This window comes from Bison bison, unplaced genomic scaffold (assembly GCF_000754665.1).
Source record: "Bison bison bison isolate TAMUID 2011002044 unplaced genomic scaffold, Bison_UMD1.0 scf7180017864191, whole genome shotgun sequence".
Lineage (NCBI taxonomy): Eukaryota > Metazoa > Chordata > Mammalia > Artiodactyla > Bovidae > Bison > Bison bison.
The window spans coordinates 137,985-144,055 of NW_011494763.1; positions in this window are offsets into that span (position 1 = coordinate 137,985).

Sequence of the window (6,071 nt, forward strand, 5' to 3'; positions counted from 1 at the left end):
GAGCGCGCATCCCTGGGCGACCGCGTGGCCGGACCGCGGTCACTCGGCGAGACCCGGCCTCGCTGGCCCGAGCCTTGGCGAGGGCGCTCCTCGACCCCCACCCACCCGGTCGACCCCCTCCGCTTCTCCGGCCACCTGGACCTTTGGCCGCGCCGCAGAACACGAATAGCGCAGCGGCTGAGCCCGGGCTAGGGGCACGGCTGACCCGAGAAAGTCGGCTTCTGGGTACTTCAGAGCTGGAAAAAAGGAAAGGCCCGATGGGATGAACTTTGAAAACGGGCTGCCCTCGCTTCAGAAATCAGCCGAGCGCAGGCTCCCCGGCTTCCGTGCCTGCGGGACCCGGGGCGCGGGCGGTCCTGGCACCCGGGGCGCTGCGCTTGGAAACGCACCGCATCCCAAGGGCGAGTGCGGAGGCAGGTGCGAGTCTGCGTCCCTGACTCACCGTCTAGCAGGTGGCCTTGGCTTTCCCAGCGAAACACTTACTGGGTTTTCTAGACTTGGACAGTTTCACGTAGTCTTATGCTTTTCAACACAGGCAACTTTATAATTGTACAATTTTTAAAAAACTTTATTTTGTATTGGGGAGTGTAGCTGATTAACAAGGTTGTGACAGTTTCAGGTGGACAGCAGAGACTTAGCCGTACGCATACACGTATCCGTTCTGTACAATTATTGTTTAAAACACAAAGTCTGTTGCATTAATAGGATATAAAATATGCAGATTTCTCATACTTACCTCATACATTTACATTAAATGTAATGTAAAATGTCGATTACATTTAATGCCTTGGTATGTATCACCATCAGGAATCCTTTTGGATATGAGTTTGAGCAAACTCCAGGAAATAGTGGAAGACAGAGAAGCCTGTCATGCTAGAGTCGGACACGACTTAGCGACTGAACAACATACGCATCATCGGGCATTTTTTCTAGGTTTATCTATGCTGTTTGAGGTTGGGGTAATGCCTTACAAAGATGTATTCTGCCTTTTCCGCTTAACAATGTTGTGAATTTAAAATAAAATATTATTTTATAACAAGATTCTTAATTGCAACGTAACTGCATATACATTTTCTACTTTTCTGTATCATGGATTCATATTTTATTGCAGATGCCTGATTTAAAAATTCTAGAAGTGGGGAACTGGCAGGTCAAAGGCAAAGTATATTTTTCAAACGTTTTCTAAACTATCTTCGAGAAAAATTTATTGGTTTTATTATGAGAAATGCCCCCTTTTCCATATCCTTGAAAATACAGGCTGTTTTTTTCAAATTTAAAGTTGTTCTTTCTCGTTGTTTTGAATGTTGCTTCTTAAATTACTAGCTAACTGGCTTGTTTTTCATGTAGTTATTTATTAACTGTATTTTCTCTTTTGTGAATTTGCTTATGTCCCTTTGCCCACTTTTCTGTTTGTTCATTTTAAAAAGTTGGGAAATTGATTCCTGGGTATATATCTGGAAATAATTCAAAAAGATACATGCATCTCAATGTTCATAGTAGCATTATTTACAATAGCCACGATAGGGAAGCATCCTAAGTGTCCTCCAACAGACAGAAAAGATAAAGAAGTTGTGGTGTACATAAATAATGGAATACTGCTCAGCCTTAAAAGAATGAAATGTTACCCTTTGCCACAATGTGAATGGACCTGGAGGATATTATGCTTAGTGAAATAAATCAAACAGAGAAAACCAAATACTGTTATGTTATCATTTATAAGTTAAATCTAAAAACATAAGATAAAAGAACCTACTGAATATAACAAAAAAGAAACTTACTCACACATACAGAGAGCAAACTTGTGGCTACCAATAAAGAGAGGGAAGGAGGGAGGAGCAAGATAAGGGTAGATATACTACAGAGATATGAATAAGCTACAAGGATACATTGTATCCTTTATTTTATTTCATATAAGATCACAGGGAATATACCAAATATTTTATAATAACTATAAATGGAGTATAAATTATAAAAATTTTGAATCACCATGCTGTATACCTGAAACTAATATGATATGGTAAATCAATACCTCAAAAAAAAAGTTGGGAAATTGGTTTTATTTCACTTTGTTTGGGGGTGGAGGGCACTGCTTTTAAAGTAAAAGGCTTCTATGGTTTCTGCCTTATATTTAGAGAGATCACACCACCCCTCCCCAAATTCAATTTTATATTTGTATTTTTATGACAGAAAATGTTTTAATATCTATTAGTGTAAGTACTCCCCTTATACACAGATTTCCTTTTTCTCCCCAAAACTTTCTTAGCTAAAATGACTCATTTATCGCTTCTCCTTTTGAGATGGTCCACACTTTGTCTGTGGAGTGTGTTTCTCTCTCCATAAATCCACTTCTTACCTGAATGAATAAATAAATAAAAATCACTCATTTATTCTTCTAAATAAACTTTAGAATTTCCTGTCAATATTTAACATTTTTTCTTGTCATTATTAAAAAAAACCCAGATGAAGAGATTTAAGATTCATGTCCCTCCATTTTTCCAGGCTTTATTTTACCTCTCATAGTCATTTTCTATTTGCTGATTAAATAGTGTAACTTTTATACTTATCCTATACAAAATTTGGGGAAGGCAATGGCACCCCACTCCAGTACTCTTGCCTGGAAAATCCCATGGACGGAGGAGCCTGGAAGGCTGCAGTCCATGGGGTCGCCGAGGGTCAGACACGACTGAGCAACTTCACTTTCACGCATTGGAGAAGGAAATGGCAACCCACTCCAGTGTTCTTGCCTGGAGAATCCCAGGGACGGAGGAGCCTGGTGGGCTGCCGTCTATGGGGTCGCATAGAGTCGGACACGACTGAAGTGACTTAGCAGCATACAAAATTTACAAATATGAAAAAATTCTGTCAGAAACTTTGTCAGAGTTTTAAGGTTCAGAAAATATGGTAGAATGGATATTGTAGCACGTAAGCCAAGTTTGATGAATGGATTTTTCTATGCGTGCAATCAGAAAATACTTGAGTTTTTACTGAAATACTTACTGTGTGTTACTTGCTCAGTCATGTCCGACTCTTTGTGACCCCATGGACTATAGCCTGCCAGGCTCCATGGAATTCTGCAGGCAAGAATACTACAGTAGGTAGCCACTCCCTTCTCCAGGGCATCTTCCCTGACCCAGGGATTGAACCCAGGTCTCCCACACTGGAGGCAGATTCTTTACCATCTGAGCGACCAGGGACCCTAAAATGCTTAATAATAATAGTTAATATTATTGGGCAGAATAGAAGACAGAAATGGTACAGACCTAACAAAAGCAGAAGATATTAGGAAGAGGTGGCAAGAATACACAGGAGAACTATACGAAAAAGATCTTCATGATGCAATAACCACAATGATGTGAACACTCACCTAGAGCCAGACATCTTGGAATGCGAAGTCAACGGGACCTTAGGAAGCATCACTACGAACAAAGCTAGTGGAGGTGATGGAATTCCAGCTGAGCTCTTTCAAATCCTAAAAGATGATGCTGGGAAAGTGCTGCACTCAATATACAAGCAAATTTGAAAAACTCAGCAGTGGCCACAAGACTGGAAAAGATCAGTTTTAATTCCAATCCCAAAGAAGGGCAATGCCAAAAAGTGTTCAAACAACCACACAACTGCACTCATTTGACATGCTAGCAAAGTAATGTTCAAAATTCCCCAAGCTAGGCTCAATAGTACATGAACCAAGAATTTCCAGATGTTCAAGAGTTGGACTATAAAGAAAGCTAAGCAGCAAAGAATTGATGCTTTTGAATTGTGGTGTTGGAGAAGCCTCTAGAGAGTCCCTTGGACTGCAAGGAGATCAAACCCGTCAATCCTAAAGAAAATGAGTTCTGAATATTCATGGGAAGGACTGATGCTGAAGCTCCAATACTTTGGCCGCCTATTGTGAAGAACTGACACATTGTAAAAGACCCTGATGCTGGGAACAATTTAAGGCAGGAGAGGAATGGGACAACAGAGGATGAGATGCTTAGATGGCATCACCGACTCCATGGACATGAGTTTGAGAAAGCTCTGGGAGTTGCTGATGGACAGGGAGGCCTGGCGTGCTACAGTCCATGGGGTCACAAAGAGTCGGACACAACTGAACAACTGAACTGAAGCTGGATTTATAAAAACCAGAGGAACCAGAGATCAAATTGCCAACATACATTGGATCATAGAAAAAGCAAGAGAATTCCAGAAAAACATCTACTTCTGCTTCATTGACTATCCTAAAGCCTTTGACTGTGTGGATCACAATAAACCATGGAAAACTCTGAAAGAGGTGGGAATACTAAACCACCTTACCTGCCTCCTGAGAAACCTGTATGCAGATCAAGAAGCAACAGTTAGAACCGGACATGTAACAACACACTGGTTCCAAATTGGGAAAGGAGTATGTCAAGGCTGTATATTGTCACCCTGCTTTTTTAATTTATATGCAGAGTTCAGTTCAGGCACTCAGTCATGTCCGACTCTTTGCAACCCCATAAACTGCAGCATGCCAGGCCTCCCTGTCCATCACCAACTCCCGGAGTTTACCCAAACTCATGTCCATTCAGTTGGTGATACTATCTAACCATCTCATCCTCTGTCATCCCCTTCTCCTCCTGCCCTCAATCTTTCCCAACATCAGGGTCTTTTCAAATGAGTCAGCTCTTCACATCAGGTTGCCAAAGTATTGGAGTTTTAGCTTCAACATCAGTCCTTCCAATGAATATTCAGGACTGATTTCCTTTAGGATGGACTGGTTGGATGTCCAAGCAGTCCAAGGGACTCTCAAGAGTCTACTCCAACACCACAGTTCAAAAGCATTAATTCTTTTGCGCTCAGCTTTCTTTAACTCTCACATCCATACATGACCACAGGAAAAACCATAGCTTTGACTAGATGGACCTTTGTCGACAAAGTAATGTCTCTGCTTTTTAATATGCTGTCTAGGTTGGTCATAACTTTCCTTCCAAGGAGTAAGCATCTTTTAATTTATATTCAGAGTACATCACGCAAAATGCCGGCCTGAATGAAGCACAGCTGGAATCAAGACTGCCAGGAGAAATATCAGTAACCTCAGATATGCAGATAATACCACTGTTATGACAGAAAACGAAGAGGAACTAAAGAGCCTCTTGATGAAAGTGAAAGAGGAGAGTGAAAAAGCTGACTTAAAACTCAACATTGAAAAAATGAAGATCATGGTATCTGGGCCCATCAGTTCAGTTCAGTTCAGTTCAGTCACTCAGTTGGGTACGACTCTTTGCAACCCCATGAACCGCAGCACACCAGGCCTCCCTGTCCATTACCAACTCCCGGAGTCCACTCAAACCCATGTCCATTGAGTCCGTGATACCATCTAACCATCTCATCCTCTGTCATCCCCTTCTCCTGCCCTCAAAATTTCCAAGCATCAGGGTCTTTTCCAATGAGCCAGTTCTTCTCATCAGGTGGCCAAAGTACTGGAGTTTCAGCCTTAGCATCAGTCCTTTCAATGAACACCCAGGACTGATTTCCTTTTGGATGGACTGGTTGGATCTCCTTGCAGTCCAAGGGACTCTCAAGAGTCTTATCCAACACCACAGTTCAAAAGCATCAATTATTTGGTGCTCAGCTTTCTTTATAGTCCAGTTCTCACATCCATACATGACCACTGGAAAAATCATAGCCTTGACTAGACGGACCTTTGTTGACAAAGTAATGGCTCTGCTTTTTAATATGCTATGTAGGTTGGTCATAACTTGCCTTCCAAGAAGTAAGCATCTTTTAATTTCATGGCTGCAATCACCATCTACAGTGATTTTGGAGCCCAGAGAAATAAAGTCAGCCACTGTTTCCACTGTTTCCCCATCTATTTCCCATGAAGTGATGGGACCAGATGCCATGATCTTTGTTTTCTGAATGTTGAGCTTTAAGCCAACTTTTTCATTCTCCTCTTTCACTTTCATCAAGAGGCTCTTTAGTTCTTCACTTTTTGCCATAAGGGTGGCGTCATCTGCATATCTGAGGCTATTGATATTTCTCCTGGCAATCTTGATTCCAGCTTGTGCTTCTTCCAGCCCAGCATTTCTCATGATATACTCTGCTTATAAGTG